General features: G+C 44.5%; 1 protein-coding gene and 3 long non-coding RNA genes across 8 annotated transcripts in view; 1 reads left to right on the top strand and 3 right to left on the bottom strand.

The window, feature by feature from the left end:
- The window catches only part of LOC309528843, a 352285-nt gene that overhangs the window by 147644 nt on the left and 188768 nt on the right, over positions 1-15873 (bottom strand). The gene's annotated exons all lie outside the window — the stretch shown is intronic.
- The window catches only part of SERTAD2 (SERTA domain containing 2), a 133169-nt gene that overhangs the window by 6786 nt on the left and 110510 nt on the right, over positions 1-15873 (bottom strand). The window contains exons 1-2 of one of the 5 annotated variants that reach the window (XM_082216480.1): positions 11597-11741; positions 10981-11124 (exon numbers count right to left, since the gene is read on the bottom strand). The exons of the other annotated variants lie outside the window; for them this stretch is intronic. The gene's annotated coding sequence lies outside the window, so the exon portion shown is untranslated. Of the gene's footprint in view, positions 1-10980; positions 11125-11596; positions 11742-15873 lie in introns of those variants that run through there. 5 annotated transcript variants of the gene reach the window in all.
- Positions 1-15873, bottom strand: part of LOC309528847 — a 117742-nt gene that overhangs the window by 9710 nt on the left and 92159 nt on the right. The gene's annotated exons all lie outside the window — the stretch shown is intronic.
- Positions 14104-14786, top strand: LOC309528725. Its single transcript, XR_014217888.1, has 2 exons — positions 14104-14291; positions 14352-14786. It is a non-coding gene; the product is annotated as an uncharacterized lncRNA (long non-coding RNA).

Here is a 15873-nt window from a genome sequence, read left to right as displayed (position 1 = left end):
CCTCAGTGAATAAGGTACACCGTCCTTGGAACTGCAGCTGCAAGAGTTCTCTTTGGAGTTATTCCAAAGCAGAAAATACAAGCACGCACAAAGCATTCCCTCCACAGCACACACCCTAATGTAAATTAGGATGGGAATATTTATCAAAACACTACTCTGGTAGGGGGATGTAAAAATGACATGCAAGCGCCAAAGATATTGATAGGGTTGGCTATTGTCCTTCTGTCTCTGGAAGGGAATGCCATTGCTAGTTGTAGGTTTGGGCTTTCTCACCAGATGCACTGCTCATCTTCCTCACCGAACAGAGAAACACAAAGCTACTCAGGAAGGAGGAGGTTATAGGTAAAGAACTAAGTATTTGCTTTGTAACCTTAAGAAATGCAACTAATAAGTTCTTGAGCCAGAGCAAAGAACACCATTGGGTCTAAGGCTGGTCTACATTCATTGGGAAGGACACCATGTGAGCTCTTCTGATGGTGACACAGATGGGACCGAGGAACTCACTGCTCATCCCCCACCCTTGACAAATCAGAATCTGCAAGGAGGGAGAGGAGGATGTCAGGTGGCATAAAGAAGAAGCTTCATTTACAGCTCCTGGGATCTTGGCTGTCCAACAGCTAGATCTTCTGCCTTTCACTTACAGCCTGCAGGAATATAATCTGTCCTATAACTCTGGGTCTGCTTTCCACCCCAGTTGTACAATGCCTCAGGGTTACAAGTGGTGGCAGATTACATTTTTTGAAAAAGCAAACTAAGGCCTACTGTAAGGTAAAAGGTAAAGGTAAAGCACCCCTGGACAGTTAAGTCGACTATGGGGTGCGGTGCTCATCTTGCTTCAGGCCAAGGGAGCCGGCATTTGTCCACAGACAGCTTTCCAGGTCACGTGACCAGCATGACTAAACTGCTTCTGGTGCAACGGAACACCGTAACAGAAACCCTGTTTATCTTCCCACCGCAGAGGTTCCTATTTATCTACTTGCACTGGTGTGCTTTCGAACTGCTAGGTTGGCAGGAGCTGGGGCAGAGCAACGGTAGCCCACCCCGTCACGCAGATTCAAACTGCTAACCTTATGTCCAGCAATCACACCTGTGTCCCGCCCCTCTTGTAAGACTGCACAAAACACTGCAACAGAGTGAAGATGAGCTGTCCTTAACAGACAAAAAATTGGTGTGCATTTATTATGCAGAAATGCTCCTCAGCACTGCAACTCCATGATGGCCACACATACTTGTTCTCAAGCACTAGTGGGCAACCTCAAGTCCAGGGGTTGAGTGTGGCCCTCAAGGACTCTCTGTGTGGCCCTTTAGGACTTTTGCTACACTACATTCTCACCAGGCCTCCTCTGTACATCCCATAGGTGCATTTAACAGGCTAGAATATGCCCTTGGTCTGTGATAGTTCCCTCTTGAGTCCCTGAATGAATGGGGGGGGAGGAGAGATCTTGATGTATTATAGTATGTTTGATGTATTATGGTATTTTAATATCTTTTGGAAGCCTCCCAGAGTGGCTGGGGAAGCCCAGCCAGATGGGCGGGGTATAAATAAATTATTATTATTATTATTATTATTATTATTATTATTCCCTGCATGTTCTATATTTGCCAATCAATCACACTAAAGCACCCCCACCCTGCCTTCTCAGTGCTCTTCTGTCTCCACACTGGAATCCATTTCAGCTAGAAGCAGTTTATTTTCTGTGCCACAAGTGTGCTGTAAATTCTTTGTATCTGTTTTGCCTTGCATTCGACCATGTAAGCTGTGGCTTAAGAATGTATGGGCAGTTCACTGAATCAAGCCATTGCCTGAGCTACACTCAAGAATCGTAGCAATCCTAAAGCACCTTTTAAACAGTGCAACAATATCCCTGGAAGATGCCACCACCTTCACAGTTTTCCAATGAGGGCACTCCTTTTCAAACAATTTCTTCAGTCGCCAACAGCACACTGAATGCCAATAGTTTTTAAGCTGTCAAATAAATACTCTACAGTGAGGGGCAAGTTCTTTTATCAGGAACAGGAAGAAAAGCTGAGAGAGAACTGAGTCTACAATCTGAAGTATACTGAGCAGGAAGTTTAGCCCCCCTGAATTCAGAGTAGTCTACTTCAGAGTAGACATATTTTAAGAGCCAGGCTACAAACTTTTCAGTTTAGAGAGAACACAGAAAGTCCAGTGTCTCTGGAGTAATTCTTCACAGAGAAAAGCGGGGGGGGGGGGGGAGAGAGAGAGAGAGAGAGAGAAAAGAAAAAAGAATGCTATAGTAACACCAGGGACTCAGGGGTACGCATACCCCTAAACATTTTGTGAATCTTTGTACTTTTGTCCATTTACTGTATTTATTTCCGCCCCGATTTGAACTATAAAATGGTGATTTTCTTGAGTCAAAATGAGAGTACCCCTAAACATTTTTTTTTTGTTTAGAAAAACACACTGAGTAACACTATTAGGAAACCTGCAATTTTTAAAAAACTTGAAGCTTCTTGGCTGCCTTCCAAGAATCGAAGGTGCATGAGGATGCTGTGATTTAGCACTGGTCCCCAAAAGTGAGATTTGGCTCTCCCTCCCCAGGACCACCAGCATGGAATGTTCTCTCTCCCCAAGGAGACACTGGGCAAGCCGAGAGCAGAAGGCGGCCATCAAGCAGGCATCCTGAGTGCTGCAGTTTTTATAGTTCTGTGCAGTTTTGCTAGAAGAAAAGGGGTGGAGACATAGGAAGATCCATAAATGCTTTTTTAAAAAATAATTCTTTTAAATGGTTCTGATTTTTATATGTAAGCCGCCTGGAGTCCCATCAGAGAGAAAGGTGCATTACAAGCAAGCTGTTGCTTTTAAATCACTTTTTGGTTTTTCTTCTTGATCATAACATAAAGAGACAACATCACAAAGTACTGGATCAACTTGTCAGGCTGTGCAGATCAATGCTGTGCCACTAGAAAAAATACCAGCTCTATAAAGCAAAGCAACCCCACTTTGGTTATTGAAGGTGACAATATGGGTAGCAAATACTTTGTCTGCACTACCAAGAACACTCTACTTTCTACAGTTACAGATAGGTAGCCGTGTTGGTCTGCCATAGTCAAAATAAAAAAATTCCTTCCAGTAGCACCTTAAAGACCAACTAAGTTAGTTCTTGGTATGAGCTTTCGTGTGCATGCACACTTCTTCAGATGCATATTCTTCAGATACAGTGAAGAAGTGTGCACGCACACGAAAGCTCATACCAAGAACTAACTTAGTTGGTCTTTAAGGTGCTACTGGAAGGAATTTTTTTATTTCTACTTTCTACAGTTGCTTTGCCTTAAGTGTTTAAAAGAAATGACTGAGCTGATTTCTAAGAACAGGACTTAAAGGTTTATTACTCAAAAAGTTAAAATGCCTTCTCTTTTTTCTTAAAAGAATCAAGCAAATTATAGCAGATTCTCTCAGGACTGCTGTGGGGGTTGCGCTAAGCTTTGAAGTGACTCAGCCAAGCCTTTCCTGTACACAGGACTGTTTACTTTCACATATAATTCATTCTTCACTGATTTAAAAGAAACCACGCTCAAAATTGAACCTTTCTCACTTACAATGCAAAGCCACTGCTATGGGCGAATAATAGATGGCGATGAACACACCTAAGCAGTTCTGCACCCGCTGAAATGTAGGTAGTGGCCATTTCCAACTTCACATACCGTAACAGTGGAAGAGCAATGATCTGCCAGCTTGAATCCACTCCGAACTCTGGAGATCTCTTATCCAACACTCATCCTCCCCTGTGTATAAAGCCTCTCCATGATGTTAGCCAAGGCATGCCTGGGTTGCACTTACCCAAAATATGCCTTTTCAATAGCTAGAGCTGGCTGAGCTACTTCCGTCACTCCCAAGTTCTTAGGCCAGCCCAGGGGGAACCTTTTCCAACATACCGTATTTTTCGCTCTATAACACGCACCCGACCATAACACGCACGTAGTTTTTAGAGGAGGAAAATCCGTAGGCATGCCACCCGTAGGCATTTCCTCCATAACACGCACAGACATTTCCCCTTACTTTTTAGGAGGAAAAAAGTGAGTGTTATGGTGCAAAAAATACGGTAATACCCTCGATATATCACAAGCTGTTTTTGAGAGCCCATTTCCATTTGTTAAAAGCTTGCCTCGTCAAGTTTGTTTTTATGATTCCTTTTGTCATACTGAAGTATAAGTATTTGCACTCCGAGGGGGAGGAAGATCAAAATTAAATAAGAAAGCCAAAGATTCACAAGAGGCAAGGCAGAAATGAACGTTCCTACAATCAGATTGTAGGGGAGAGAGAGAGAGAGAAAAGACCTTCAAGCACTGAGGGGGCTTCTGCGCCTGAGCCTATTTGCTTCCTCCTACACGTGGCGCAGTCAGAAACAGGAGCAAAGGAGCAAAGCCCCCCCCCTGTTAAAACCATCGCTGATTTTTAAACTATAGTTTAACGTGTGCGAAGCAAGCCTCTGTTGCTCTTCTGAACAAATATTCAACATTTCACAGCTGTGTTTCAATAAAACAAGAGATATCAGGAGACTGCTTACAAATCTCATTTGACCTGCATTATATCACAAATGTGTCTATGAAACCACAGGCCCAACAACTGAAGAGACTCAATATGCAGAGAAGCATTTATTTATTTATTTAATTTGGCTGAGAAAATACAGCGTGCTCTGTTCAGCCAGAGACAGTTTAAATAAGCCCTCCCCACCCCCACAAAACACAGATACCAAAGTTTCTTTAAGCTCACAATATATGCCAACTGCACCACCACCAAAACACCCCGCCACAAGCTCTCTCAGATACTGGAGTCACTAGTACCAAAAAAGGCCATATATAAATCTTGGCACAACCATGTCCTACTAGTATCGGATGTAGCACAGGGGTCAGCAAACTTTTTCAGCAGGTGGCCAGTCCAGCGTCCCTCAGTGTCACCAGTCTAGCTGCCACATTTTGGATTAATTGTGGTTTCCGGGTCACCGTCAAAGGTAGCCCCATGCAGAGAGTGTTGCAGTAGTCCAAGCGAGAGATAACTAGAGCATGCACCACTCTGGCCAGACAGTCTGTGGGCAGGTAGGGTCTCAGCCTGTGTACCAGATGGAGCTGGTAGAAAGCTTCCCTGGACACGGAACTGACCTGCGCCTCCATGGACAGCTGTGAGTCCAAAATGACTCCCAGGCTGTGAACCTGCTCCTTCAGTGGTACAGTTGCCTCAGGACCAGGGAGTCCCCCACACCTACCCACCTGTCCCCCCAAAACAGTACTTCTGTCTTGTCAGGATTCAGCCTCAATCTGTTAGCCGCCATCCACCCTCCAACCGCCTCCAGACACACACACAGGACTTTCACCGCCCACCACATACTGATACCGCATACCCAGCCCAAACCTCCTGATGATCTCTCCCAGCGGCTTCATGTAGATGTTAAAAAGCATGGGGGAGAGGACGGAACCCTGAGGCACCCCACAAGTGAAGGCCCAGGGGTCTGAACACTCATCCCCCACCACTTTCTGGACACGGCCCAGGAGGAAGGAGTGGAATCACTGTATAACAGTGCCCCCATCTCCCATCTCCTCTAGACGGTTCAGAAGGATGTTATGGTTGATGGAGTCAAAGGCCGCTGAGAGATCCAGCAGAACCAGGAACCAGCTTTCACCTTTGTCCCTAACCCACCAGATGTCATCAACCCGCGCGACCAAGGCAGTTTCAGTCCCATGATGAGGCCTGAATCCCAACTGGAAGGAATCCAAATGGTCCACATCCTCCAGGCATGCTTGGAGTTGTTCAACAACCACTTGCTCAATCACCTTGCCCAAGAATGGAAGATTTGTGACTGGGCGATAGCTGGCTATACTGGCCGGGTCTAAAGATTTTTTTTAAAGAAGCGGTTTAATGACCGCCTCTTTCAGTGGGTCTAGGAACACTCCCTCACAGAGAGAAGCATTCACGACCCCGCAGAGCCCATCACCCAGCCCTTCCCGGCTTACTTTTATTAGCCAGGATGGGTAAGGATCAAGGAGACAGGTGGTTGGTTTCACTCGTCCAAGTAGCCTGTCCACATCCTCGGAGGTAACAGATTAGAACTGATTCAGATTCCTTCCCAAATGGATTATTTCATTTCTATTTTGCATTCATGTGTGCTTTGAACCAGATTTGGGGTGGGGGGAGCCCTGCTGATCAGCGGCCTGTGACTCCGTCAACCATAACTTCCTTCTGAACCATCTAGAGGAGATGGGAGTATACAGCACACCTTATCACCTTATCAGCTAGAGGTGGCTTTGTAGCGCTTTTTCTGAACAAGTTGTTCTTGGTCTAGGCTATTTTTGCTCCTTTAGTCTTTCCCTGAGTCTTGGGTATCTTTTATTTTTTTTGCCACATCATTTGCAGAGACTACAAATGAGAATATTCTGTTAGCCCTTAAAAAGTGTGACAATTCTTCATCCCGAAAATGAACATTTGTTTAACTATATGCTCCTTTTGAACTTGTGGTATCAAAATATCTGGCCCATAGCCAAATATGAGTGCTAAAAAGTCTCTGGAAGCATTTTATGGAACATGAAATATTTTTTACAGTGGTACCTCGGGTTAAGTACTTAATTTGTTCTGGAGGTCCGTTCTTAACCTGAAATGTATGTAACCTGAAGCGTATGTAACCCGAGGTACCACTGTATTTTGTTTCCCCTGGAACATGATTATGTTCCTCCACCAACAAAGATGCAAAGTAGGGCTTTAGGTTAACTGCAGTTTGAAAAACTATATGCTCTTTTTCTGACTGTCCCATGGAATGCACTCACTATTCCTGAGATGAAAGTCACAAACCCATTATTGTCCTGGGATTTACCCTCTTGAAGGCTCCCTCCAGGCTTTTATGTAGCAAACCCATTCAACGTGTATGCACTTGTGATCCTCACAATAAATCTGCAAACTGTGGGCAACAAACCTTGGCTTCCACTCGTGGTTTGTTTGGAGAGAAATAAACCACAAGTTCGGACAACTTGACAAGCCCGACCACAGCTTGTTTCCTGGCAGCTTGAAGAAGGGAAGGAGATGAGCAAAGAACCTACAACTTCAGCAACACAGCTTGTTCACATTAAACCAGTTTATTTTAGGTATGGCTTAATGTGACTTGCAAACCGGGTCACAAAGTGTGGAGCTTTTGCAAATTTGAAGAATTAACCTTTTGCAAATGTAAAGAATCAGAGGCTTAAAGGCTCCGGTTGTTATGATTGTTATCCTCAGATAGTTGAACATGAAAAAGCAGCCCTGGAATATGACCTGCTGAGAACATTTTTGTCTACTACATGTACAGTGGTGTTACATCAGTATTTCCCCCTGTAGTAAGTATATTGCACAAAGTGTGGGCTACATACAGACATGCACATACACCTTGAAACGCCAATTCTGATACTCGAAGAGATGCTTGTGACCCTTTGTAATATCACATGTGCAAGTCGGACAGAAGCAGATGCCAAAATGAAGGTCAGTTTCTTCCCCTCCTGCACAGTGACATAATATTAATTATGGTTTTTCCACCTTTCAAAGCTCCTCTCCCCATTTCCATAAACGAAGTCTATATTAGCTATGCTTTCCCTTTCCTCTGCAAGGAAACTATTATTTATTAATAATATATTTTTAAGAATTGCATCAAAATTGGCTCCTTTTCAGTTCTGGGAAATAACTATGGAGCCAGAGAACAAAGGCTTGTTTAGTAGTGTTCATCGATTGTCACTGTAAAGATTTCAGGGCTGCCAAAAACCACACATTGGAGAGATCTGCTGTGTTTAAATTTTTAAGACGAACCAGTTCTCCAAATTTACTCAGGTGTGGATGGATAGGTGGAGTCAGGCAGAAATTAATCAATCTGAAGCCATAATGCACGCAAACACATAAGGTAAGTTTCTAATCCCCCATACTCTATGCTGGCAGAAATCCAATTTGTGTATGTTGCTCTCCGAAGCCCTTTTGATGACTGGCCTGTAAGTGTGACACTTACTGGATTTGGAGAACACCCCCCCCCCACCATTACTTACAGATGCAAAATTTCAACAAAAATCCCTCAAAGCTTCTTGGTGGGGAAAAGCTAGGTACTTTTTAATTTATGTGCCAAAAAACACTTATTTATGTGATACTGCACATCAAATTAAAGAGATGGAAAATTGACGGACAGCAAATAAATTAACGATAGTTCATCTTAGAATATGCCACAAGGGTCTCAATATCAATCTGACGTGTTTTGGGCCACCCTGCAGAAACTACGAGGGTGCACACTAGATCAGGGGTCAGCAAACTTTTTCAGCAGGGAGCTGGTCCACTGTCCTCCCCCCTTGTGGGGGGCTGGACTCTATATATATGTAAAAATGAACAAATTCCTATGCCCCACAAATAACCCACAGATGCATTTTAAATAAAAGGACACGTTCTACTCATGTAAAAACACACTGATTCCCGGACCGTCCGTGGGCCGGATTTAGAAGGCTTTTGGGCCAGATCCAGCCTTAGGTTGCCTACCCCTGCTCTAGATCTTCTCCTCCCTCCATAATCATGGAAAAGTATTTCAGAGTAGCTACTTCTGCCTTGTATTCTTCACACATCACAGGGTTTGCATCCTGATTTCAAATGAGGCTATCGACATATACAAAGCTACCTGAAGACAGATATATAAATATATATCTATATCTGTAGTAAGAAACCTTATTTTAAGAATAAAGTTCAACTTTATCCTGCACGATATAGGCTGAGTAACCTATAAATAAATAAAGTTATTGCAAAATGCTTGCACTTGAGAGTAATTTCGGGGGGGGGGCGACTCGGGAGAGCTCCAAAGTAGTAACGTCTATTGTAATTGGGTGGAAAAGGGGAAGTCTTTCTTCACACAAATAAGCAATGCAATTATATGGCAAGTCAATAGCATAAGGCAGCTAACACGCTCCTGCGATATTTTGAAACTGTAACCCGATACTACTGTTTCCATCCTCCAGCCTTGCTTTGCACTCCCTTGTTGCATACTGTACTATTTGAGGCCCAGAGGGCAAAGCGAGTGCTTGCTGTTTATTAATGATCAGAGGCTGCAAGACGGGGGGGGGGGGGGACGGCGCATGGGGCGGGGGAATGTGCACCAACACTGCCATTATTACTACTTTCTCCAGAGTTTACGATCACAGACTACTGAAACTTCAGCAGAAAGCAATCCCTTTGCTCCCAAACAAGATTTTACTGTAGTAACACACACACACACACACACACACACACACACGAAAACAAACAATTCAAGGAGGCCTGCAATTCATGTGGCTCGCTAAGGTTTTTGCAGGAAGCATATGTTTCTATTAAATTAGAAACAGTTCCTACCGTTGTCAGTTTGCTAAGGGAAACCTCTCCTCCCGAAGAAGAGGAGCTTGTTTAATGGTTTTGACAAATTGCGCTTGCCTGACAGGGCTATGTCAAATAAAGCTAAGGAGCCCTCTACTAAATATATCCTTTCGAATAAATTACTGCCTCATTTACTAATCCTCTGAAAGAGGACCAGGTCTTGTACACTAAAAGACTCAATTGTTCCTGAGAATGTTTATAATATTTAGGAGTAGTACCAAGTCCTCTTGCACAAAGTGTAATCAGAGCCACCTCTTTTAGGTTGCTAAGCTATTAGAAACTACACTGGGAAAAATAGACCGTCCTGCAGGATGGGACTTTGAATACTACGGCTGAAATCAAGAGCAAGTCAATCTGAAAATACTAAACAGCTAATGCATAGAATGTTTCCCCACTGAAATCAGGGCAAACTTGTAAAAGTAGAATACTGGCACATAAAGCAATTATTTTTCATGGGGGGAGGGGATGAACTGGGGCAGAGTACTGATTTCCTATCAACTGAACCTCTCATAGAACCACTATTGGTGTATGTTCTACCTTGAAGAAGCATAACCAAAGTCCTGAAATGGCAGTCGGAACACAAAACTAACAGAAATGCTATGATAGAAAAATGCAAAGTTGAACTTTGTTTACTTAGTGTTGTTCTTCATATGTTCAGCATCTGACTGCTGACTATCAAGACTGGACCACTGCGCACTGCCACCACAGGATTAGGAAAAAAACAGTTGGGCATATGCAATCTTAAGGCTAGATAACTTCAACTAAAGTTTTGTTTACTGTGTCACTAAATGTGTGTGTGTGTGTGCCCACAGATAATCTGCAAAGCTGTTTTTCTAACAAAATGTTGGGGGTAGTGACTAGAGTAGTGGAGAAACATCTCTCTCTCTCTCTCTCTCTCTCTCTCACACACACACACACACACACAGGTCTCCATTTGGCAGTTCAATGGAAGCTGCCAATCACAAATCAGATTATACTACATGTGTTTATGCAAGACTCTATGCTGTACATTTCATGGCACAATGGCTTTACTACTGGAGTGGAGGACTAGAATACAGGTAACGAAGCAACAGTATCTAAATATCCTTTGACCATATACATGCACACAAAAATGGCACAGGACCTAAACATATACTATGACTAATTTCATGCCATGATGAAGTTTCTAAGATGCAGCAACACTTTCTGTTTTCCTGTTGCTACAGACCATCATTGTAATTTCTGGAATTTGTTTCAGTGATAGATAATCCAAACTAAGCAACTCCTCTTTAAAGACTCAGTAGGTAAAAGTTTTTAACAAATGACTTTTTGTCCCAAAAGCTAGGTAAGGGTCCATTCTGACCAGGCAGGTGGGGGGGGGGGGTTGCTTATTTAAAATCAAGAAAGCTTAATGGAGGGGCAGATATGAAAAGATCACAAAATACTCTTTAATTATGAATAAACTTCGCTGGAAGAGGCAGTTTGATCACAGATTACACGTAAAATAACGTGGAAAACTTTCAAGGCAGGCGGCAAAAGCAAAGCACTCTAACCAATCAGAGATGTTCTTCCTCTTTTAAAATGGTATGCCTGAAAAAAACACAAGATGCTGGGAAATGCTTTAGCCCCCCTCAGCAATTACTAACCAGTGAGCCATTTGGCTGAAGGGAACCATCTTCAGCTTGTTGAACAAAATGTCACTATTGACATGTGTATCTCTGGCTGGTGTACTTTGTGCATTTAGAAGTCTCTGCATCTTTGGGCTCCATTCTCCCTTGCAGATATCCACTCTACATAAAGATTAATGACAGTTTTGACTGCACAGCAGGGAGACAAGAATCCACCCCCCACATCCTTTTGCGTTGCAATGGGTGATCCCCTCCCCCTTTCCTGGTATTTATAATTACTTGGCTGGAGCCTTTATTTTTCAACCGTGCTGCAAAATCTTTTCCCTAAAGATACCTTGTTTTCCCCCTCACATTGTAGACCCTTAATAAAATACACTGGGGGGGGGGGTGCGCGCGAGCGGGAGGGGGGTGGGAGGTGGAGGACTAACTTTAGACGGCAAGAAAGCTCTGTTCAATCAGTATATTACAGCTTGGGGAGGGGGGTAGTTTGATCAAGGATGCAACTCAAGCTAATTACTTCTCACCACCAAAAAAGGTGCAGTGACTGATTTACAAGATTTACTTTTAAGCAAAATGCATTAAGGATCAGAGCACCAAATAAGTGTCACACCAAAAAAAGGTAAGTTTTAGGTACCCTGCATAAGCTGCAAGCATTCTGAATGGCAAACGTTATTGCCTAGTCTCTTGCTACTGCACAGATTACAACGACGAAAGCGTTTCCACGGGGTTCCTTTTTGCAGGAGTTTGTCCTTGTCACTTCAGAAGCAGTTTTCGGCATTTCTTGCCTTCAGCCACAGTCTGCACACAGCAGCGTTATTAGACAAATGTAGCATTAAAAATAAACAAACAAAAGAAAAACAGCTTTGTGAATCTTCGATGTGTACCTAATCATAATAATTTATGTAGCGCTTTTAGAGCATTTAAAGCACTTCACTCCTCACAATCCACACAAACACTTTGTAAGAGACTATTTTCCCCGTACTGCAGGTGGGGGAGTAGTTCAAGCTCTTAAGGAGAGAGATCACCGACTGGATTTTTTTTGTCCTCTTTTAATGTTTGGCAAAATGGAAGGGGCCAAATGTACCACAATAGCTTAATAGGACTCCTCTGGCCCAGAGAGTATTTCAAATAATAAATACCGTATTTTTCGCTCTATAAGACGCACCAGACCACAAGACGCACCTAGTTTTTGGAGCAGGAAAACAAGAAAAAAATAATCTGAATCTCAGAAGCCAGAATAGCAAGAGGGATCGCTGCGCAGTGAAAGCAGCAATCCCTCTTGCTGTTCTAGCGTCTGGGATAGCTGCGCAGCCTGCATTCGCTCCATAAGACGCACACACATTTCCCTTACTTTCTAAGGAGGGAAAAAGTAAGTCTTATAGAGCAAAAAATATGGTAAGTGTTGCAAGTTTGCACAATGAGAATATTAAAGCCAATGTAGAGAACAACTAAGCAAACAGTTAGCAGTGAAAAATACTCCTGGCCCAACTGACCCATTCAGTCGCTTTGCAATGGTTTCTTTTTTCCTTTGTACATGCAGGAATGAGGAAGGCAACTACCAGATTGCTTCTGGTGTGGCACATCCACAAGCAAACATCAATTTATTCTACCTGTTCTATTCTGAGAAGTTTCTGGGGAGAGAATGGATCTCAGTTAGCTTAGGATTTCAGGCGTTTGGAAGTTTTGTTTTCTGTTCAATGGGAAGAAATCAGACCCCTAATGGCTTAGCAAGTTAAATGCCTATTATTATTATTATTATTATTATTATTTTAAATTAGAAGGAGCAGGGGAGAGAGATGGACACCTGACAGCTGACCTTCTCGGTGGCGGCGCCGCCCTGTGGAACACCCTCCTGCCAGATGTCAAGAAAATAAACTACCTGACTTTTAGAAGACATCTGAAACTTTTTCCTGTTTGATGTCTTAAGGTGTTTTTATTTGTTGGAAGCCTCCTGGAGTGGCTGCGGCAACCCAGTCAGATGGGTGGTATAATAATAATAATAATAATAATAATAATAATAATAATAATAATGAGATACATGGAATATGAAACCAATTTTACACTGTGAATAGGGATGGGTGATGTCAGCTTTTCAACATCGCTATGTATCATCAGCCAAACATTACAATCTGATGATACACCGTGAGGCTGAAATGGAGGGAGGAACAAGCTGCATTGGCCCCAGACCTATGAGGCACTGGGCTGAAATTGCAGCCGCTCCCAGGTGGTTTAACCCTGGCACCTCAGGGGCCAATGCAGCTTGTTCATCTCACTGGGCGATGGGGGACAGAAAGAGTTCCTCCACCCCAGGGCCTGGTGGGAACAAGGTACAGAGGCGGGCCTCCCTCCAAGGTTTGCTCCAGCGGGTGCTCTGCATCTTTACTCCCGAGGTGACCAACCACCCTGGGAGGAAAGACGCAGCCCCCCCTCCTGGGTGAAGGCAGCCAAGCACGCAGAGCCTGAAAGGCTCCATTCGCAGGGCTGCCTCTACCTTCGCTTAGGCAGGCCACCTCTTTCTCCTGGGTGGAAAAGGTGGTCCGCCCCTGTGAAGGGGCGAGGGCTGAGCCCCCCCCCAACACCCACCAGTTCTAAGGCGGCACCGGCTGAGGCTGCAACGCAAGCACTACATTTGTGCAGTGGCCTCGGGTGCCATTGCCACGGGCAGACGGGCTACTTCTTCCTCCCGGGAGAAAGAGGTCGCCCGCCAGCCGGCTGGTGAGTCACAGGCAGGCCACCTGCTGAGGGGCGCAAGGCTGCCTACCACCCCTTAGCGGAGCCCCACCCCCCAGTCTGGGGGTGGCTTGATCAGCTGAAAAGCAGGCTTTCTTAAACCACCCACTTCTCAGCTGATCATAGGCAGGGTGGGGGCATCAATAAACTGCGCCACGGAAGCGCAGACAGCAGAACAATTTAAATAAGCCCCCTGGTGGTATGAGGGCCAGAACGCAATGCCTGCTTCACCTGGCTGTATATCGCAGGTGAAACAGCAGCCCCTCCTGAGTCCCTCTGGTGGCAAAGGGTGCCAGGCGCAGCAGCCATCGTGGTCTCGCCCTCATACTGGTCCTCGGCAATGTATCGATACATTGCCCAGACCTAACTGTGAATCTATGGATGAATACACATTTACATAATAAGAGTAATGCTAGACAAATGAGGATGAATGTGGGATTTTTCAATGTTTTACAGGCTCTTGCACTGTTTGAACTATATTGCACTTGCAAGTTTTGTCTGATAAGAATTTTGAAAACTCCTATAGGGAACTTAGGCTGATTTATTACAATTCCACACCAGCCAAACAATGGAACTCTAGAAAGTACAGGTACCTGAATGTTAAGCCACAGTGGGCTGTAGGGCAAGTGGCCTGGATTAGGATGGGGCATTGTGATAAGGTTAGGCCAGGAGACAGTTGCCATTTTGTGCTTCGTAAAACATGTTCATTTGTCCCGTCTTTACCCCTCAAAGTCAAGGGGGAGACTGAAGCTGTGTACACCTTTAAAGAGCCTTCAGAACACATTCTTTCCCTCAAAGAATTCTGGGACCCATAGTTTATTTCCCCCAGAACTGCAATTCCCAACAACACCAAACAAACTACAGTGGCACCTCAGGTTACATACGCTTCAGGTTACAGACTCTGCTAACCCAGAAATAGTACTCAGGTTAAGAACTTTGCTTCAGGATGAGAACAGGAATCGTGGTCCGGTGGCACGGCAGCAGCAGGAGGCCCCATTAGCTAAAGTGGTGCTTCAGGTTAAGAACAGTTTCAGGTTAGGAACGGACCTCCAGAACAAATTAAGTTCTTAACCTGAGGTACCACTGTACAATGACCAGAATTCTTTGAGGGAAAGAATGTGCTTTGAATGTGCTTTGAATGTAGCATGTGCACAGTTTGGCAAAACATTTTCTGCTTCATTTTGCCATACAAATCACTGTGACAGAAAGATTTAAGTTAGAGCCACTAACCACTTGCCAGAGCGAGGAACTACATACTGTACTGTAAACTGAACAAGTCCCCAGAGGGAGGAGAACTGGAGGCATTTACAAGGGAGAACTGGCAGGTGCAAGGGGTGGGTTGCTTAACCCTTTGCCCTGACTCTCCCCTGCAAATGACCTCCAATTATTTGATCCCATTTTCCCTCAGCCAGACTCTTACACAGAGGGGAAATGGCCTGTGGGGATGGTTGGTCTTCCCACAGCCCCCACAACTACAGTACTTAAGTGACCATGTGTTTGGAAACCCACCCCCCCTCATTGCCTCTTCTCCCTAATAATATTTCTATCAGCATGGGCTTTCCTACCAGCCCCAGCCATTTAAACAACCAAGGGATAAGGCCATCCTCTGAGGACAGCAGCCCCTTAAAAAAAGTGGAGTGGAAGATCCAGATGTAGCCTGGGCTGGGGTTGTTCCTGTGTCAGCAGTGACCCCCTGTGAACAGGTCACCTCCCATAGCAACGAAGAGGTAGGGAAAAACAAGACACTGATGTGCCGCCACCAACCAGTAGCATCCAATTTTGCCTGCTCCAAGCAGCCAGTCCCTCCCACCCCATGGAGGGAACCTGGCTGGGGCTGGAATACCCTAGGTCAAGCCTACGACAGCGTTGGCCTTGTCTATGCCTCCCTCCACAGATGTTTTGACTGACTAGCTCAAAAACATTTGCCACCTCCTCATTCAGTTGAAGAAAACAGGCCAAGTTGCATTTGGTGGAACTGTCAGTTATACACATCACTTAAAACCCCAGGTCTGCTTTGGTCCTCTTGGCTTCCGAAGCTGTTTTGCCTGTTGGTTTTCTTTCTGGCCCTGCTCTGCTAACAGCAGCCTGGCGCAAAGAAATTAAGCAGGCCAAGTTTTTCCTAACAGGAAGATGGCACAGTAAGTGAAGGGCTGCTTGCTTAATTTCTTTGTACCAGGCTCC

Source organism: Podarcis vaucheri, assembly GCF_965113315.1.
Source record: "Podarcis vaucheri genome assembly, chromosome: 3".
NCBI lineage: Eukaryota > Metazoa > Chordata > Lepidosauria > Squamata > Lacertidae > Podarcis > Podarcis vaucheri.
This window is presented reverse-complemented; position numbering and strand designations above follow the sequence as displayed.